The 22,983-nt window shown below is 31.6% G+C and overlaps 1 pseudogene; it reads left to right on the top strand.

Annotated features, from left to right (window-relative positions):
- Positions 1-13,835: 13,835 nt before the first annotated feature.
- Positions 13,836-22,422, top strand: LOC131643126 (uncharacterized; annotated as a pseudogene).
- Positions 22,423-22,983: the final 561 nt, after the last annotated feature.

The following is a 22,983-nucleotide window of genomic DNA, read 5'->3' as shown; positions in this document are numbered from 1 at the left end:
GAAGGAGGTGAGGCCGTCGAATTGTTGCCGAGTCTATATCTGTGAATCTGCACGGTGGTGATGTTGTGTGAATCGATGGAGATGTCTGTTCCGATTGTTGTTGTTTGTTGTTGAGATATTACGAATGATTCTGGATCGGTTTCACTTCGCATTCGTTGTGAAATAGTTAGAGGATGAATGTGAGGCTTCAATTTGCAAATGATGTTAATGATAGACTGTGATGTTGAATTGGTAAAATTTCAACTGTATGTCCTGATTTGGCTCTGTTCCAAACTTCTTCTCTTTCTTCTCGATGCTGAATGTTATTACTGATGTGTTGTTGTTCTTACGTTGGCTGAAGTTGATGTACAGTTGTTGTTTTGAAGATGAGTTGAATAAAGAAACTTTGGCCTAGTCACAGTATCGGTGGTGTTGAGTGACGATGTTACGTCGAGAAGCTGTTGCGGCTTTGTGATATGTAGATGATGATGTTGGCTCGGTGAAATCGTTTCAGTTGATTGCCTTTTGCTGAGGTCGAATGTGATGAAGATTAGTTGTTTGGATTGCTATGAAGGTGATGCGCGGCTGTTGCGATATGGCGGATTGATTGGTGTTGTCGTTTTTGTGCAGGTGATTGAAGGTTTATGGTGAAGTGCATTGAAGTTAGCGGTTTAGAACTTTTGTTACGGTGACAAAGTTGTGATAAGAATGGTGATGAAGATGGTATGATTTTGAGAATGAGAGTATAAGGGTTTGTTGTGTTAGGTATGAAAAAAATATATATTGTATTTACTGTGAATGGAAGAGTTTTATGAATGCGAATAAAACTGTATGTGTCGGTTAGGTGAGTGAAAGGAAAAAATAAGGATTGGAAAAGTGGTCAGAGAATTTGTACGTGAGAGATGATTGTTATGATTGTTCTATACGTGAAAGAAAAGTTAAATGTGGAAGATGGTTTTTGTGAATAGGGTTAGTTGTCGGAGAAAATAGGTTAGGATTGTGGAAAAGTCCCCCCTCTAATAGTGTAGAGTGTGTACTATTTATACTAATGAATTAGGTTAAAATTAAAATGGAAGGAAATCACTCAATTAATTAAAATAATAAAACTCAAAAAATCAAATATTATTTAATTTTAAGGTTTTAAAATTATTTTAAATAATTATTAAGCTACAAATTTTTACCTAAAATAGTGAGGAAAACTAAATCTTTTTTAATCTTTTTATTTTTGGTTATTTTTTGGATTAAAATGGGAAAAAGTTAAAAAACATTTTTTTTAAATAATAAATAAATAAAATAGGAAAATATTTTTTAATTAATAAAAAACTTATTTTTTGTGTTTTTTTTTTATTATAAAATAAAAATAAAATTAAAACTGTTAGAAGGAAAAATGTTAGAGGTGGAATTTGAACCCGGGACCTTGCACTTGCAAGCCTTACTTCCTTACCGGTCGGGCTATGTCAATTATTTGAAATAAAATGACATGAAAATATATGCGGGCAAATTTTGGGGTATGACACAAGTCACACAATTTTTCCTTAAGGTTAGGCTTGCACGTGGTCCAGAGGTATGTACCCTCCCCCTGAAGTTTAGTTGGTTCCAACCTGTCCTATATAAAGATCGGGTTCTAGGGAGCTCATATCATTGACCTTTCTCGAAGGCACTTATCTCAGTTCGGCAATCGAATCGCCAACCGAAAAGGTCCTGAAAGTCCAGTCCATATGAGTGTAGCTTCGAGTATCAACCAACTTCGGTCGGAACCAAAGCCAGCCATCTCGCTACTTTCTAATAGGCTAAAGTCAAGTTCGACTAAGGTTCTAAGGGTAAATTAGTGCTTAATGACACCACACGGCAGCCAAGCATTTCCTCAGGTCGGATCCCAAGGAACACCAGGACAAACCAATGTGTCACACTAACGATGGCCATCAGATCAACCACATCAGTATACGCTGTGCAGTCTCCTTGATCTCATGCCATATACCTAAGGTACTCAAATCCGGGTTAGGATCTTTCACACAGCAAAATACCCAAAACAGCCCTGCAAAATTAAAGCAAACAAAGCAAACAATAGAAAACATTTAAGGTGAATCCTAAACTTTTAAGGTAACCCCTCTTTTATCGAAATTTGTCCCCAGCAGAGTCGCCAGTTCTGTAACACGGTGAACTGACTTTTATAATCGAAATGTCGCGGTTAAGCAAGAGTCGCCACCGACTTTTATTTTATCCAAACAAGTTAGAAAGGCTAAAAGAAACAGGAAAAACCTTTTAAATAAAATAGGGTTCGGGGGTAATTATGCAAAGGGAAGGTGTAAGGCACCCTTTGTATCCATGGTTTTCCATGGGCTCTTAATTGCTTTGCTCTTTGTTTGAAATTTTTAGAAAAGTAGATGAAAAATATAGGGACTTTAGCTCGTAAATGAGCGTAGCCCTTTTGAAGGATTATGAGAAAGAATATAAAATTTTAGAGCAAGGCAAAGCAATTAGGGGCAATTACCTTAAACTTAGATGATATGTTTCTTTTAGCCTTTCAGGATGAAAGGATCTATCCTTGCCATAAGAGGGCAGGAAGCCTTTCGTTTGGAGGTTGAAGGGTCATCGCATTATCATTCGCCATAAGACTGACCCATGCCATAGAGAGGCAGGTAGTCTAAGGGAATGATCAGAATAGCATTTCATAGGCAGCCAGAGGATACCTTAGCCTTTTCGTAGGCAACTTTCGAGGGTCGAGATCATGCATATCGAAGGCAGCATCATTAGGGACCATGATCTTAATCGAGGCAACTGGCTAAGGTATCCTCGTATTCGAGGGACTGGCTATTCTGCAAAACAACACAAGGCAACAAGGCAACAGGCAACAGGCAACAAAGAGGTTACCTCAAAAGTGTGCGTGTGTGCACCAATCACGTGGTTAATTCATTATATTATCTTATAATTAGTTATCCTAATTCAATTCAAGACTTGCACTCCCTAGGATTACTAACCACGCAATAGATATTAACAGTAATAATGGTGAAGGGAAATTGTAACCAGCGGAGGAGAGGGGAATTGAAACCAGCGGGATATAAATAAAAGCAAAAATATAATAGAGTTAGGATTTAGGGTTACCGATACTCGTAGCTTTGGCAATTGACAAACCCTGAAGATTGGAAAAAAGAATAAACAAAAGAAGGGGTGAGTGCATTATCGGTTCAGCCATAAACAAGGTTAACCCTAATCAACAAAAGTAAAAGTACGAGAAAAGGGTAAAAACACTTAGCTTCGACTGGAAGGTTGATGGGCAAAGGTTTGCCTCGTGTATGAAGCATTGACTCTGACCATCTGAGAAATGACAGAAGAAGCAAGCACTGAGTGTATGGCTAATTCAATGGCAATCAAATTTTAACCCTAATTTGAAAAAAAAACAAAATTAAAATAGAATGATTATTTAAAGTAAATACGAAATAGGACTTAGCTTTTGGCTTGACGTGGCACATAGTCGAAAGGTACTTGTAGAATAACCCTGAAAAGGCATAGAAAAAAGAATTTCTCAGTGCATGGAATGATCTTCGTAAACCCTGATTAGGGTATGAATTAAATAGGAAAATACAAATGATTTAATTAATTATTGGTCTTGCGACCTAATTAATAAAATCGGGATAAAAAAATAAAATCGAGTGAAAAAATATTTTTTATGAATTTTTATGAAATAAATATGAACTTTTGAATATATAAGTATTTTAAATATAAAAGAAAACAAATAAATAAAAATATAATAAATAGATATATGAAATAAATATTACAAATAATAAATATATAATAAATAAATAAGAAAATAAATATTATGAATATAAGAATTTATTTAAATAAAGAAAGAAAATAAGTATATTATTAAGTTTACAAATAAAATAAATAACTTATATTAATAATAAAAAAAAGATTGTTAAAAAAAAACTTTGTTATTAAAAAAAAAATCAAACAAGGTATATATATATATATATATAAATAAAAAATAGATTATGTAATAAAAATAAATAAAAAAAAAGTTATAGAAAACTTATCTTTCGATCAGGTGTGGTGCATTAGTGAAGGTCTATGGTGAGCTTTTGCCTTGGCGTGCGTCAGATCTGATTCTGCAGAGATCTCATGGTCAGTAAATGGTGACGCACCATAGTCGTGATGTGGGCGCGCACACTGTGCGAATAATGAAAATAGTAGCGTGGAGGGTAGGGTTCGAACCCAGGCCCTCACGCTGAATGCCCATAAGCTTTAACCAGTAGAGCTGCGTGTTGATGTTGTCAAGTGAGGGAAACGAGACTAAGATAAACAATAATATATTTCAAAAATCTGGAAAACCGCGCGCTGGCTCCTTCATCTCTTTCCTTGCGAATTCACAGAGATTTGCCCACGGTTTTTCGCCGTTGTCGTATGCTTCCTCCCTTATAACCTGTAAATCGACACCAATTAACGCAATAAAATAGTACCAATCGATAGTATATGCCCTCACAAAACCATTGGCGGCCACGGTTTAGGCAAATTTCGCTTAATTCAAGAACCCCCTAATTTGAAGCTTTGTAAACCTATCAATGGCAAATCTTGATACCTGCACTCAAACTTGAATTAAACCATACAGACAGTTTCGAAATAGCACTAGGAACACAATTATGTCATCGAATTACGTTAAATATGTGCGAATTATTGAAATCGAAATTTGGAAATTCTTGAACAAACCGTGACTTTTTTTCTAGCGATTTCGAATGCTGCAAGCAATGGTGGTGGTTCGGTTGGCTTCAGAAGAGCGCGAGGAGTCTTTTCATACGCGTGGGAAAGCCTGAATTCCTCTTAAAATCCTTCTGTCATGGCACATGAATTTACGATTTTTGAGCTTGAAGGATGGTTCCTCTACCTGCCGTCCAAAAACCTCTCCCTGCGGTCTGGAACGATTTACCATTTATAAGGGATATAATTAAGGTGAAGAATTGGACCGTATCCTTGCAATCTGTGAGATTTGATTTTGAGTTCATATCAATTTTTTCCAATTTGGTCTCCTGCATTCTTTTCACGTTTTGCAGCCTTTTCCTTTTGATTGGGATGAATCAGCATTATGACTCAGCATTGATATGCAATCTCTCCTTTTTTATTTATTTATTTAATTCATGATTTCTTTTTATTTTGTTTGAATTTACACCAATCAATCTAAAAATAAAATCATAAAATAAATAAGATTTAGCTCATGGACCTCAAGGATTACTCTTTGGGCCTTAATTTTGATCAAGCCCAAAATCATGACAATTACTTCATTTACTTTGTATTTAACTTATTTGATTTTTAAATAAAAAACCAAATAAATATAAATAAGGGTTAAAAATAAATGAATTGATTTACGGGTCTTCTTTAAGATCATAGGCCAATTTAGTATTCAAATGGTAGACCCATTAGTGAATAATCTCTAAATTATTTGAATTGACACTTGTGTATTTTCCAAATTTGAGCCGACTTGTCCTTTTGTGTTTTTTTGACATTTTCTTGATGATTACGATCAGCCCTATTTTGGAGGCTGTTGCTTAGGAGAGAGGCTGCATGCTTTCTTCTTGTACATCTTAGGGCATTTGAAAGTCAGATGGAATGAAATATGAATAAATATGATGGGCAAATTTTGGGGTATGACAATAAGTCTTTTGAAAAACAGTTTTGGGGAAGAAGAACTTATGGATGTTCTAACCCTTATTAGTGCCATGATGATGGATGAAGAACAAGAGTATAACTCACATAAGTTTGAAAAAACACAAAAATTAAAGAGAAATAAGGAGAAGAAAAGAATACAAGATGAGGTGAGATAAGGGAGAGCGAAATACCTCTATATGTAAGCCTAAGATAAGCAATTATAAGACCTTATAATTGATTAAAGCAATTAATGTCATTAATCCTAATGATTGATTAATGGTGGAGCACATGTATTAAGGACATAATCGATTAAGTCATTAGGGTTAATGGATTAAAGTGCGTGAACTTTGAATTTTAAAAAGTGCCTAATAGATTAGAATTTTAGGGTTAATCAATTATGTAGCCTTTCTTCAACTTCCTATGTATTTTGGGCTTTGAATGTCATTGAAATTTGTCTTTCTTTTTCTTTTTGCACCCTTTTCTCACAAAGTTTTCACCTTTTTGCTAAATATATCATTTTTGCATGGTAACCTTACTTAGTAAGTTTATCTCAAATAAAAAATGTTAGTGATGATAAAATAAATTCACTAAGCACATAAAAGACCACTGTTTACTGGTATGTTTAGTAAACAATCACGAGTTTGGTTCACCTAAGAGAATAAACTCGAAGAAAAAATCTCAAAGACAATTATGTGCAAAGAATGTAAGGAAAAAGTGTTTGTGAATTGTGATTGAAACTTAAAGGTTTGAATGTTGATAAATTGAACGTAAACTCTAATCGAAACAAGATAAAATTGCTTTGAAAGAGGAAAACATACACCAAATGTAGTAAATGACATTAAAGTAAATGCTTTTACATTAAAAAAGATTTAAAGAATTTAAAGAAAAGACGCAGACTCATACGTTTTCTCGCAAATTATTTCTCTCTGTGACTTGGACACTTATTTCTATAGATCAACTTATATACTAATACAATGTTAACCATCGAAAACTGTCATCTCCATATAACTTGACATGTATCCTCGTGCGTGGGCTTCAGTATTCTAGTTTGCTTCCACGTGTCTTTGTTATTTAAACTGCTACAAACCAACCATCACGCTGATAGTTACCTTTAAATTCCATATTTGCCTTTGTCAAGAGTCTATGATCAAATTCTATTATATTGTATAAATACCATTAGTCTGGTTGACTCCTAGACTAAAATTACACCAAATCCCTAACATCTAAAGGACGTGTTAAACTTGACACCTCTTGAAGAACTGATTTATGCATCCTTTGAAGAGAGAGTGATCATAATCTTGTGGATATGTTCCTGATACTTTTCCAAACCAATCCTAATAAGTCATCCGAACCATCTTGGTTGACATGACTAATATATCGAAGTCTGGGTCTCTTCATACTTAGTCATTTTCAAACATGGTTTACTATCATTCTTTAGCGAATCCCTCACCTATAATTTCCAAGCTAACAACCACTTGCTAAAGTATTCAATTAGAGTTTTCTGATTTATCTCTATCAAGTGTTTTACATAAAAAATATCTTAAGGTATCTTGAGAAACTCCTCCATTAAATAGAGCGACATCACACCGCCGACTCACGAAAGTTGGCTCAATCTTCTCTAGAGAGACATGACCATTGTAATGTATTTCACCTTAAACTTTTATGAAGTTCCAATATCATCAGAGCCATTAAAAATATTTGTTTTAATCAAAGATGATCAAGACCACCAAGCCTCATTTTGATCCAAAATCATCAAGTACATCCTTCTTATGGTATGCATTTCACTGATTTTTTAAAATTTGAAATTAGATTCTTCAAATTCGTAAAGTATTCTTGCAAAACAAATTAACTATTTTTTACCGTTGATACCCAAATCTTTTTGGGTCCTAATGTGTTATTAACTTTAAGAGGTCTAGAGTTATTTCCTTTAGACCGCCTTAATTAGTTTAATTTGACATAACAATAAGCTTCCAAATGACCGAGCTTATCATAGAAATCGCGTTTAAAAGTAGTACGATTGGATTTTTTTCCTAGCATGACACATATTTCTAAATGATTTATTATGTTTATAAGCTAAGCCATTTTTATTGTACGATGCTATTCGATTAGACAAAATTAAATCTAACTTATCCTTAGTAAAAAGAATTTAGGGTTTCATGCAAACTGATTACTTCATATCTTAAATATTTGTAGTTTTCACATTTCTGATTTTAAAGATTGATTTCTAATATTAGTTAGTTCTTCACCAAGAATTTTATTTCTATTTTCAAGAAATTCAATAGACTCTTTAAAACCATCAATGCTCTTTTCTAATTTTCTTATTATCTTTATCGGGCTTAAAACTTAATCTAAAATTTTTATTATATGTTAGATTTATTACCTCCATGTCATTGCCCTCTCTTGAGAATTTAAAGCACACGTGTTCCTCTTCATTAGATTCCCTTCTTTGAGAGTATACTTCATGAGAATGTTTTGACGTGTAGTCACGTATATTGTTGAATACATCTTTTCATGGGTTTCTTGAGGCTACATCCTATTTATATGACGATTAATACTCAAATGTTCTTACTGGAATTATCCCTTCATACATTTTTATTAATGAAGCCTCTCCATCATTTCTCTTGAAGATTCTGCTGGATGAAGCTTCTTAAAATACGCTACTGCATGAAACTTCTTCTTCATTTCCATCGGATGGTGAATCTTCATATGATTTCTCATTTATCTTGATTGTTCTTTCAACATACACTTATGGTGTCGATCCTTCATTTCTTTCTTCCAAAAATCAATATGGTGATTCTTCTAATGCTATTGAATACATTCTTTCATCTTTCAACATCTAGATTACTTCGTCGAGTTTCTTAATGATCTCCTTCTTCTTGGATTTTACTTGAAACTTAATGAATACACTTTTATCTCTTGAATGAAGGTTTTGATCAGATTTATGGCCCCAATTCATGAATCCGAGATATCTAATAGATATAAAGCTTTTAACATAATTTCTATGGAATCTAATGTTTGAGCACCATCTATGAAAATGACATTCATGTTCATTTGGTGTTTAATATTCCTAGATATATATGTTAATTCTCTCTTGTTTGATCTTAGGAAAATCTCCATAGATCATCTCAAGAGTGTCTTATACTTCCTTGGCCAAAATACAATTAAAAACATAAAAGTAATCTCTGGTGCTTAAAGCACTCACATTAAGTACTTGGCTTTAAAATTGAGTTCTACTACTTTATTATTGACACAATAAGTAGGAATAAAAAGACCATCGATGATAAACTCCTACATTGCAAAATCATTTTCTTCAAAAAAAATTGTTTTCATTCTTGCTTTCCAAAATTCAAACATTTCACCATTAAACCGTGGAGGTGTTTTCATGAAAATACATTTGTTAAAAACAGAAGTGTTTGTAGTCATCATTCTACCTCCTAAGACGATTAGTCTTATAACAAAAGTTATACTCTGATGCCACTTGTTAGACAAGCGAGCCCATACACAATAGGGGAGGTGAGTTGGGTGGGTTTGAAAAATGATGTTCAATAAAAAATTCTTTGATAAATATGATTTTTTAGAAAAAAAACATTTTGTAAGCCAAACAAAGAATAGACAACAGAGTAAGTAAAGAAAAGAAAATCAGAGTAAAGGAAATGTGAAAATACATCGGAAATATACAAAAATCAGAAAAATAAAGAGACGACGACTAAAAGAACTGCACCAGAGATTTATAAATGTCCGACCTAACAAACTGACTTGCTCCTCTTCCCAAGAATTTCTTCTTGAGAGTTTCTAATATAGATGTAAGCCTTTCACAGGTTATGCCCATGAACCTTATTACAATCAAACTAGAGTTTTATATTATTTATCCTCTAAACCAAACAAAAGATTTTACACTGGGATATTATTTGAACCAAGTGAGAGCTTTTGTACGTGGCTAAGATCACAAACCAGAAATAGATTTTAACGGATAATCTCATAAACCGAACAAGAGCTTTTACATCGGACTAAGTTCACGAACCAAATGGAGATTTTGACAGACAATCTCACGAACGAAACAAGAGCTTTTATTAGTTTAGTTCAGAAACCAAACAATAACTTGTCACAAGAGATATTACACAAGAGATAAAGTCCTCTTGAGTAATTTATAAGAATAACCCCATCACAGGAACCAATAAAAACCCCACTTGCTATTTCACTTTCATAGTAGAACGGTTATATAGTAGAACGATTATAACAACTTGTTGATCTTCAAACCTGAAATGCGGGAATCCGGTAGATGGATCATGGATTTAGATATCATGTCCTCTAACCCAAAATTGCTTACTTGCTTCGCTAGTGATGCAATATAACTATATTCTCTAGGTCGCGGTTATTGAACCTTTTATTCGGCATAAAAACATATTTAATAATATTCACTTTTATGTTTTTTTTTATCTATTTACTATTTTAATTTGAATGAGTTTGAATATATAAAAATAAAACTTTCAACCTCTTTGTCATTTCACATTTTACCACTCTAACTTACATTAAAAAAACTTTTTATTTACATCTATAACTTAATATGCTTCTTGCTTGATCGTAGACTCAGTAATAGTTGTTATGGATGGCAAAGAAGCATGTCCCCCCTTTTCCGCAAAAGTCTGGGAAAAATCATGGTGGGGCAAGGCAGGCATATTTGAGAATGTGGGTCTAAAATTTTGCACTGTTCCGCAAAAAAGTGAGGGTGCGATGGGGAATGCCCGCGGACATTGAACCTTTTAGGACTAAAATTGTAAAATTGTATGAAAAAGCTCATGCCCACAAAAAAATTGGCTAGAGCAGTGTTGGCTGGAAGTTTCGACGCCAAGCTTAACTTACTACGATAAGTAGGAAAGACAATATCTTTGAAGGTATTGTGAGATTTCAACAGGAACAATTTGCAAAGAAATGATAGTCGAAGTCGTCCTTGTGTAAGAGGAAGTTATTGGATGGGACATATAAATATTTTCTAAGTTTAAGTCATGATTCAACGGAGGCAATACTGAGGTTGCTCTCGACGAAGTTAATTTAAATCTAAATAAGAGATAATTGTTTTTCATCCTTATCTAGTTTCAAAGAGGAGACACGTGTAATTTGGGGATAATTGGAAGACATGTCGAGCGAAATGTGTCGATTTCTGGGGAAGAGACCATTGATAAAAACTATTTTCGAGTTAGTATAAATTAGAATCTTAGTGTTAGGATCAATGTTTTAAAAACCGGACCGGACATCAAACCGTTGAGGGTACTGGGTCACTAGTTTATTGATCGAATCACTGGGCCACTGGTCGAACCGCGTGACTAAACGAGTTAAACTGGATAACTCGATTGAATAGACCGGTTGTTATAACAAAATTATATAGGTATAAAACCTGTCGAACTAGATGATTCAGTCTCTACAAAATATAACTAGCACTTAAATTTTTTGAAAATAGCATATTATAAATAAACTCACAAGTTCATAATTTAAATTCAAATTTTAAACATAGGTATCACACATAATAAAATAGTACAAAAATATAATGTATAATTGCAAACAAAGTTTAATCGCAACATAATCTAATGGAATAATTTATAACAGAATAATCTCATTGTCTACTAAATTTAATTTTAAGAAAGGAAAAATTATTTCAATGTTGGGATTTCTTTCTTCAATATCAAAATCATCGATAACAAAATCAACTGTGTTTGCAATATTTTTTTATTTTTTATTTTTATTTTATTTTTTATTTTAATTTTTTATTAAAATAATCAAAACGACGTCGTTTTAATTTTTTAAAATAAAAAAAACGCACTTAGACCACCGGTTTTCCGGTTTTTACAGTTTACACCGGTTCAATGACATTTCCGATCCAGCTATTTAACCAGACCGATTACCTATCCGGTTTGTGGTCGGTCTGGTTTTAAAACACTGGTTAGGATTTAGTGTGTTCAATTTTGTACAAATACTCAATATCACTAAAAGTACCAACGTTTACCGAGAAAAGAGTTTTCTGAGAATGTACGTATGATTCACCAAGTTTTATTCAATTACCAATTTATCTTCACCAGAGTTCTTTTAATTCATTTTACATTTAAGTCGAAATCTCTTTATTTTCCTATTTTTACTTCGTGCAACGTTATCATTACTTACAAATTAACCGTAACATTTGAGAAAATAAACATTCAAAAGACATAGATCATCAAACTAAACATGTCATCCTATGATCAATCTAATTGATCCTATAAGTAATTAAATATCTTTATTTTTGAAAGATTAGCGTTTGTTTACTCAATTTTAAAATAAACGGAGGAACATATTAAAGTGAACAGACCTAAAATTTTGTCCCGCCTTAAAAAAATATCGACAAAACGGGCTTGCCCGAGATGCTGTTCCCATTTTGCCACATCTGCTAGTTGTTTGTTAATTTGGACATGCTGTCCATTTGCGTTCAAGCGTGAAACATGCTTGTTTGATGTTGTAGCTATCAACTACCTAACTAAGAATATAATATACCTATTAACTCCCTTAATTGGCCTTTTGCTTTTTTTATTTTGCACTAACATATGCCCATTTTGGTAATTTGCTAAATCAAACTTCTTCTCAACCAATCAAATGTACCCATTGTTCCAAGTGGCACCATTTTTTCAATTTTGTTATTGCTAAACAACAATTAACCATTGTGTAAAAATAAAGTTTGGAGAATCCTTTTACACGCTATACAACAGGGGAACCAATTTTCAATATTTCCCTCTCATTCTCTCCTTTTCATTCAATCTTCATACATCCTTCTCTCTCTTTTCATTCTTCATAAAAATCTGCGCATACCACAGGTACCACCCTTCTCTCTTCTTCTTCTTCATCACCACGGTTCAAAATGAATGCTGTACCGATTTACATAGTATTCTTCTTCTTCTTAACATTTCTTTTCTTCTTCTTAACTTTTCTTTGAAACACAAGAAGTACCGATTCAAAATTATGTTAAAGTTATGATTTTTATAGTGTTGAATGATGTTGTTGAATGATGTTAAAGTTGTGATCTTTATATTGTTCTTCCCAAACACACAAAGTTTAGATGGTTTAATGATGTTCAAAACACATAAAGTTTGAATTTTTATGGTGTATTCAAGTTGAAAACACATGAAGTTCCGATTTTTATACCTGTGCTATGTTTACCTGTGCTAAGTTTGGATTTTTATTGTGTATTCAAGTTTGGATTTTTGTACCTAACAGAATTGAATCTTTGTACATAAAGTTATGATTTACCTGTGCTATGTTTTATCTTTGTACCTAACAGAACTGTTTTTTGTTTCAGATTTTTGAACAAACAGAAGTTATGATTTCTACTGTTTGGATTTCATACCGGTGCGCTTGATATTTATCTGCCTTAGTTTCTTGTCGTTATAATTTCATCTTGAACATCTGATATGTTTTTTCTTAATATATGCTTTGCATATCTGCTTTCTCAGGTACTATAAATGATGTTAAGGACCTACCATGTATCAAATTGGCAGACTTTTTCTCATTAAGCGAATGAAAAAGAAGTTCAGTGAGTGGCATGATGGATTGTTATAGGAGAAAAGTCAACTAGACCAAATTCAAGGAACTCAAAAAGTGTCAAAACAACAATTCAAGTGATTTTCTATAAGACTCATCCAACTCTCCCGTTTGATGGATTCACCTCACGCCAGCTTAAGTTAATTTAGTTGGTAATGTTGTTATAACCCGTCTCTATCTATTGTTGATATGTTCATATTTTGTCTCTCCTCTCATATTTATATTATGATTTCATCATCTATTTTGTATTCACTTCTTTTAGTTAGATATATTATAGTATTGCACATGCATGCACTAAAGTTTTACAATGGCTATATTTTGGTCATTATAATTTGAAATTTCAGGCCATCTAAGAACACTTCAAAGATCTTTTTTATTGCTGCAGTAAATTATTTGTACTACTTTACCTTCAAGTTTATTATTGTGAAATTTTGACCGTATTTATTTCTTGAATGCAGAGCTGAATATGACACCATAAGTGATTTATTAGATTAAGAGTTCTTGCTGAAAGAGAAGTGGTATCATTAGAAGGATGTAGAGGTATATTTAAAAAAGTTGAATCATTATGTTAGTAATTTTTTAGCATTGAAAATAACTAAATACAATAAAATGCATGCACGGTACTTTTATCTTATCATATAGTTTATGAGTAATAGATTCACATGAAAAAGAGAGATCCATTATGCAGGCTGTTATTGATTTTCACCTCCAATACCGCACTTCGCACCACGCGAATCTGTGCCTTGAAAGAAGACTTCGCATTAGCAGAACGTGTTAATGATGTGGAGTGGAGTGGTAACGGAACTGCCTCTCGCGGATATGTTAATGGCAGTGTGATTATTTCAAGTGAGTGTGATTACTTTCTCTAAGTATACAAAAAGCTTGCACTTGATGCTTTGGTGATTCAATAAAGGACTTGCTAGGCAATCTTTTTTCTTTCTTATCTTTTTGGTGTATTGTAAGTTAAGCAATTTGTTTTTCCTTTCAACTGATTCCCACTTATTTGTTTTTGGTTTCTCCACCTCATTTTTTTCTTCTTTCATGTAGATTTGTTTATGGTTGTGTTTCAATTTCAAGGGAAGAAGAAGTTGGAGATCAGCTTGTGGGTTGTTGTTTTGATTTCAAACTAAGAAAAATATGGAGATCTGCTTGTGGGTTGTAATTTTGATTTCAATACTGTGACTTAGATGTTAATTCACACATACAACTTCTCATTTAGTTTATTCTTCAATTAATAGTACAATATACATTTCGCGTCTGTTCAAGCTCCACATGAATTGCTTTTCTTAATTCTTAGAAATATTTTGTATAGTTTTGACAATCATTTGTTAACTCTAAAGTTTTACATCTTATTTGCAGCATTCTTATACCCTTCATGTCGATGGTGCATCCCGTGGAAATCTTAAACCAGCTGGTGCTGGAGCTGTACTGCTTAATGAAGTTGGGAGTGTGGTATTAAACAAATCCAAACCAACAATGTTGTTGAGTATCGTGTCTTAACTTTAGGACTGGAACAAGCGATAAAGAAAGGATATAAGAACATCAATGTCAATGGAGACTCACAGCATGGTATCAATCATCTTTGGTTATTAGTTGGACAAAGTTGTTACATTTTGGGTATAGGGTTATTATTTTGATTGCCAATTCTTTTGTCAAATTGTATTGTTGAGGCATGGTCAACTATATAAATATTTCACAGTTAATTGCCAATACTGTCAACTTACTGCTTTTTCAATTATCTTCTAAGGTATGTTACATGTTCATACATATATGGTGAAGTTACTGCTTTGGAAATTATTTTTGAACAAGAGTATCTTACAGATTTCACAAAATGCTATGTTACACTTTTGCTATAAACTTATTTACTATAAAAATGGACAGAAATGTATTGAGAAATAACTTTTCTGCCAAACTCAACCTCATATTAAAACTGCAGCAATAGTTAATTGTTACTTGTGAATCATTCATTTAAAATATTAGGATCACTTCTTCTAACATAGTGAAGTGAATTTTCCAAAAAGAACTTTAAATGTTGTTCAATTCATCTAAATGTTAGGAGAATGAATTCATCTAAATGTTAGGAAAAGTTCATCTAACACAAACTACAATAGCGGTATAAGAATTTGATTATACCATTTAAATATTTTACTCCAACGTTCCGCATTCACATTCCCTATTACGCTTTACAATAAATTGGTTTGAAATTGATAATTTATTGCATTACCAAAGCTATAAGTCAGTTTTGCATCTATGTAATTTCCTAACAATGAAGTGTATGAATAATTACTAAACAATTACATTGTTTAATCTTTAGTACTATCAGGAAAGTACATTTTACACCGAAAGTCGTGCACTTTTACTATAGCTAATGCAATTTACTCCCTATTTTCATAGCAATTGTCTCCACCTTTTCCACTTTGTCACATCACCATATCAATTTTAAGATCTCTTCAAATGTCTATCACTCTTGCTAACCCTCTTAATATACTTTATAATACTTTGAAATCACTTGATCTGTTTTGGTGTTAATCGTACATATACTGAGTTGTTACTTTCAACTTCCTGTTAATACAATACATCATAGGTCAACCATGGCTCCCCTTTATATATCACTTAACTTGTGAACACATCTAAACATGGTTAGAATTAAGCCAAAAATATGGAAATTTTTGCAAGTTCAAAACATAAAGCTGGTCCACCTTGTAATTTAGTTTCTTCCAACTCAATTTTGTTTTTCCATGTAATTTATGACTTAACACATAATTAAGTGGCCAAAGTAAAAATATATTGCTGCAGTAAAAACACATATTTTTACTAACATTAGAATCTCCTACTTCTAAACTTTCCATTTTACTTGCACAATTTTTGCCCAGGTAATTTGACTTGGAGCCATTTTTTCAAATTTAAAATGAAGAACGGCTAACTTCAACTACAATGATCTTCCTATTAATTTGCCACTATTTTTGAAAAAAATGTTGTTCCACGTTTTAACCAAAGCTTTGGATTCCTTCTTCTAAGTAGTATTCCTCATGTATCTCATATGTTCACAAATTTATAATATCCTTTAATAATACTACTTCTGAATACTATCTTTGTTGTTGAACTAATGATTCAACAATTTATATATGAGCTTACATTCAAGTATGTTGGGACCTGTTTTTATTGTTTGTTGTTACCAACATTAAATTTGATGTCATGAGCTTGCAAAACAAATATGAAATTTGGCGCTACCTCCTAGCCTTACATCAACATTAGGATGTGAAATAGATTATATATTACAATATTCATACCTTTGTATTGACATTTAGTTGAATTACCTGAATTACATAATCTTAGTAAAATTAGCAACAGGTTTAGTTCCACTTCGACAATGCCAACTTAATTCATACAGCTATCTATTTCAATTTTTCAAAACTACATCCTGATAATTCCAATGCCAACTTATATTAATGTGTAAATTAGACTTGATAATGATAGGCATGAGAATTATTTCTGACATAATGTTGTTGAACATGTATCAAATTAACACTATATTAATGTTCAAACAAGATTCCTATACTGGTGGAACCATTTTGATCCCATAAATTTGACGAATCAAATTCATTCTTCATTTTGTTTTTTTAAATAGCTGAAATCATCTCACATTACACCACATTATACTGTAATTGTAATTGGCCTAATAGTCTAATAATCATTTCCTTTCCATTTATGATGTAATACAATAATATTTTATCTTTTCATCTCACTAAGTACATTACCTATTTTTTCTAATTAATGAATATTTTTATTTGAGATTCAAGTATGAAACATTATCATGTGTTCTATTAAGTGTAGAGTTTGTTGCTAAATCTTTTATTATTTATTCCTTTGATTCATAATATGTTTGTACTTCTACAAGCCTTTCAATATAAATTAGAAATATAATTTTAAAAAAAAAATATTGTTGAGCAGGATACAAACTATTTTTTACGGGTCACTACCACCATAATATCTTTCTTCGGACATTAATTTATTTTTATTCAGACATTCATTATTTTTACGGGTCACTACCACCATAATACATTTTTTATGTGAATTTTATCGCTAAAACTCACTACTTTTACGGGTCCCTATCACCATAATTCATTTTCTATTCTTTTCAGATTTCTTTGGTACACTTCAATCTAAGATGTCATATACAATCGAAGTTCTTTTGAAGATACTTTTTACCTATTACATTTCCAACTTCTTTTTTTAAAATAGCTAATATATATAACTTTATTATATCTATATTATGTTTTATGAATCTTAATTTAACATTTTTCAATCAAGTTTTTAAACTTCTTTTTTTGCGTCTGTAATACATTATTCATCTTAAGATTTGATTTACCCGTGCGGACGCACGGGTCTTCTACTAGTTGGTAGATTAAGATGCTTGCTGATGCAAATAGAAAAGGCTATCTTAGGTACATGTTTTTATTTTATTCTAATAAAAAAATAAACACCCTCCAAACTTATTTTGAAGGCCTACAAAGATTTGTTTTATAATATTTTCCTTAAATTAAATCTTTTGATAGCTTCCTTTGTTTTTTTTAAGGTGTTGTAAATTCATTAGGAAATTCTACGAGTTGTGTTCTAAAATGATAAAATAGTGAAAGTGAATAAATATTAATAAATGTATGAAATAAAGTTTTATATCGAAAGATTCACTCATTTTGAAAACCTTTATAAATGTGGTGGTCCCAACATTATGCCACTTATCCCAATCCTACAAACACTAGTTTGCTTAGTGCCTATGATTTGAATTTTGAATTCGGAAGATGGAAATTGTTCACGAAATGCTGCAGATGAAATCATGCAATCATTAGTGAACTATGCTATGTGCCAACAGTTATAACTTTTGAAAATTATATTCTTTCACCAAGGGTCGCAACCTTATGAAACAATATTAACTTGGCCTATAAAAGCATGATTTCGGATTCAGAATGTCACATCACAAAAACAGAAAATTCTCTAAATAATTCCAAAGCACTCTTTGCTGCATTCGAGTTTTTGTCAGTTTTGCGCAAACTCGATAAGGCTGAATTATCCTGAGTATTACTGCTTTGAAACTCTAAGGTATTTGAGAGTGCTTGAAATACTATAAAGAAAGTGTTCCGTACACGATTCAAGTCTGGATCCGTTTAACTTTGAAGCGTTTTCTAACAATTTTGTCTTCTATTTACTTTCCAAAAATGACTATTAATTATATCACACGTTTTTTCTTTATCTTATATTATAGAGTGAAGACCCATTTTGGTCCCTCACAAATATTACACGAGTCAAATTAGTCCCTCACAAAAAAATAGACCCAACTTAATCCCTTACAAAATTTAACCGGATCATATTAGTCCTTCTTCTAATATTTTTCTCAAATCGTTTTTTTTCTAGTTTTAAACCGTGACTGGACTGTCACGTTGGATTTTATTTATTTTTCATTTTTTAAATACTAAATTGATTTTTATTTTTAATTTCATTTTTAAACAATTATAAATTAATAATATAAATAAACCAAAATTGTTTCTTATAAGGAGTTGAACTCAGGCCCACGTGGTTAATCTTAAACAATTCTAAATTTAAAATAAAAAATACAAAAATTTGTATCGACATGGTCTCGAACCTAAGTCTCTTCAGATTAAATGACAGTCAATTTAATACAATAGAAATTGATTTGTCTATTTGTAAATGATACTCACTTTACTATCAATAGAAATTGTTTTGTCTAGTTGTTATTGATAGTCACTTTACTAACCGTAGAAATTGATTTGTCTAGTTGTAAATGATAATCACTTTATTAACAATAGAAATTGATTTATCTAGTTGTGAATGATAATCACTTTACTAACAATAGAAATTGATTTATCTTGTTGTAAATATAGTTGCTTTAGTAACACTAGAAATTGATTTTTCTAGTTGTAAATGATAGTCACTTTATTAACGATAAAAATTGATTTGTCTAGTTGTAAAGTGAAAATTATTTAACTTGAAGGGACTTAGATTTGAGACCTCATAGGTAAAAATTTATGTATTGAATTTGTTAATATTAGTAGAAATCATGGAAATTACTTGTTTAAAAATTATTTATAAGAAATAATTTTGTCTTTTTTAATATTATTCATTGATAACTGTTTAAAAATGAAATTAAAAATAAAAATTAATTTAGTATTTAAAAAAAATCTAACGTGTCAGTCCAGTCACGGTTTAGAAGTATGAAAAGAACAGGTTCAGAAGTAGAAAAAACCGATTTGAGAAAAATATTAGCATGAGGACTAATATGATCCGGTTAAATTTTGTAAGGGATTAAATTGGGTCAATTTTTTTGTGAGGGACTAATTTGACTCGTGTAATATTTGTGAGAGACCAAAATGAGTCTTCACTGTATATTATATATCTCTACTTCTTTCCACATTGTCCATATTATGTCCACTGTTTTTTTACTATTTATTTAATTAATTTTTTTCTTCGACTCTAACGTTACATCTTATTGAGAAATTTAGATTCAATGCATTTATAAGACCCTACATCCAGATTATTGTATCCGTTAATTGAACGGTCCATAAATATGCATTTCTTAATTTTATTATTTAAATAAAAATTGATTTTAATATAAAATATTTGATCTTAATTTAACGGCTACTGATGTTTCAATATTTTAAATGCAGAAAATTTTCAACTTATGAAGAGTTGAATGCATTAAATTTCTAACACGAGGGTGACTGTGTAAATATATGGATGTTTGTAAGGCAGCTTAGATAAACTCTGAAGCAAAATATAATTTTTTATCAATGGATGACTATGTAAATATGGATGTTTGTAAGGCAGCTTAGATAAACTATAAAGCAAAATATAACTTAATTTAAAAAATTTATATGAGGTTCAATTTACCGTTAGAAGTTAGAACACTAACTAAAAACACTAAATTAAATTAAATTTAATAGAATTTATTTTAAATCAATTTTTTATATTTAAATTAGATTTTTTTTTATTAATACCGTAAATCAGTATGATACGTAAAATATGATCTACTAATATACTAGTACCTCTGTAAAATATAATTTATAATAGAAAAATTCAAATTTTAACATAACATAATTAAATGAATAATATTAGATATTAAATACAAAATTTAACAAAAAATATTTTATTAAAATATAAATATTTAAAAATAAACTTATAATTAAAATTTTCAAAAAAACAATATTAATTCAATTTTTAAATTAAATATAATTTTCTTGCATCAATAATTTTTTCTTTTACATATAAGACCATTTACAATGGGGGTGTTGAAAAAATTATTCAATAGTTGAATGTCTACAATGGTTTGTTGAATGAGGTGTTTAATGTGATGTGGATTAATTGGTGTTGAAAAGATTCAACATGTTGAATGAGAAAAAAGTGGGGCCACATGCAACACTTTACACAATTTTATTGGTTGTTGTGATTATTTAGATTTTATTTTCTTTAAATCATTTAAAATTAATTATTTCATAGTAAATAAATTTTTTATTTATTTTTATTTTTATCAAAATTCATTATTTTTTTTCCTCTATAAATAGAGACTTGGTTCATTTGATTTGGACTCATAAAAAAAATTCACTTTTTTCTCTCAATTTTTTTTCTATTTAGCCTTAAAAAAATCATTGTTTGTAGCTCTAAACATCCTTGTAGTGAAATGGATCCCAACAATAACCCTTTTAACACCCAAAATTCTACTAATTATCCTTTCAACTACCCAAATTCCAACAACTATATATTTCAAAATCAATCTTCCAACAAACAAGGTCCCCAAAATATACCAAATTATGGATTTCCTCCGAATTTCATAATGTCGTCATCTAATCCAAGTTATCGCCCATATTACAAAATTTCCTTTTGATATTGAAGCTTACAAAAGGCAGTCTGAAATCGAAGAGAGGTATATCATCAACCGGTTTAATGAGCGGCGAAATCAAATAGAGGGAGGATATAAACACTGTGGCAAGAGAAAATATCTCAACAGAGATCATACAGCGGCAAATCAAAGACTAATTGACGATTACTTTGCAGACCAACCTACATACGATGATGCGATGTTTCGTCGACGATTTCGGATGCGGAAACATGTGTTCCTTCGGATCGTTGGGGAACTATCCAGTAGTGACAACTACTTCACCCAAAGAGTTGACGCAACAAAAAAAGAAGGTATATCTCCATTAGCAAAATGTACCACGGCCATGCGAATGTTAGCATATGGTGTGGCGGCCGATGCGGTCGATGAATACATCAAAATAGGAGGTACTACAGCATTGGAGTGCTTACGTAGATTCTGTAAAGGAATCATACATTTGTATGAGCCAGTGTACCTCAGAGCCCCAACTCAAGATGACCTGCAAAGAATACTGCGTGTTAGTGAAATGCGGGGGTTCCCGGGGATGATTGGCAGTATTGATTGCATGCACTGGGAATGGAAAAATTGTCCTACAGCATGAGAAGGTCAATTTACCCGGGGAGATAAGGGAACCACCACTGTTATTCTTGAAGCAGTTGCAACTTATGATTTATGGATTTGGCATGCCTTTTTTGGATGTCCGGGCACATTGAACGATATAAATGTTTTAGATCGTTCACCTGTGTTCGATGATGTTGAACAGGGAAATACTCCAAAAGTGAACTTCTTTGTGAATCAACGACCGTATAATATGGCATACTATCTTGCTGATGGTATCTACCCTTCTTATCCAACTTTCGTCAAATCAATTAGACTTCCTCAAAGTGAACCAGATAAGTTATTTGCAAAATATCAGGAGGGATGTCGGAAGGACATCGAACGTGCATTTGGGGTGTTGCAGGCTCGATTTAAAATCATCCGCGAACCAGCCCGTTTGTGGGACATAAACGATTTGGCTCTCATCATGAGGTCATGTATCATATTAAATAATATGATTGTTGAGGATGAACGAGATATATATGCTCAAAATTGGACAGATTATGATCAATCTGAGGCAAGTGAGTCTAGTACACCGGAGTCATTCTCGACCGAGGTGCTACCTGCATTTGCGAATCACGTGCGTGCTAGATCTGTGATGCGTGATTCAAATGTACATCACGAATTGCAAGCAGATCTAGTCAAACACATATGGGAAAAGTTCGGAATATTTCATGATTAAATAAATTGTTTGTGAGCCGAGTCTATTGTACTAATTAAATTATGTGTGTTTCATTTTTTGTGTGTTTCTTTTTTAGTGTGTTGTGTGTTTAGTGTATTTATTGCATTTTTAAGTTTTTTTATAATTTTATTTTTTTAAAAAATAACTATTTTTACATCTCTTATTTATTACTTGCAAGAAAAAAAATTAAGAATAGAAAATTAGAAAAAATAAATAAATTATTAAATTTAAAAAAAAAAGTTTAAATATTAATTATTTTAATTTAATTTTAATTGATAATAGATATTAATATATAATCATAAAAACAAAACTTTAAAAGAAAATAAGAATATGATGTGGGGTAGGGTGTTGAATTTTATTAAACAAAACCATTGTAGTGAAAAAAAATTGAATAGGTGTTGAATTATTAGGTGGAAGAGAGAGAAGATGATGTGGAAGATAAAAAGTGAAAAAGTAGGGTGTTGAATAATGTAACCATTGTACATAGTCTAACAAGTATAATTTCTTTATATGACATATTTAATATAATTACTAAGAGAATTGCATCTCAACACTCTATTAGTTAGGTATGTACCTTTGGGGCTTTTGTTTCACAAATTGAACCAACAGAAATTGACGAAGTTATAGTCGATGAACATTGATCTGT

This window comes from Vicia villosa, unplaced genomic scaffold (assembly GCF_029867415.1).
Source record: "Vicia villosa cultivar HV-30 ecotype Madison, WI unplaced genomic scaffold, Vvil1.0 scaffold7, whole genome shotgun sequence".
Taxonomy (NCBI): domain Eukaryota; kingdom Viridiplantae; phylum Streptophyta; class Magnoliopsida; order Fabales; family Fabaceae; genus Vicia; species Vicia villosa.
This window is presented reverse-complemented; position numbering and strand designations above follow the sequence as displayed.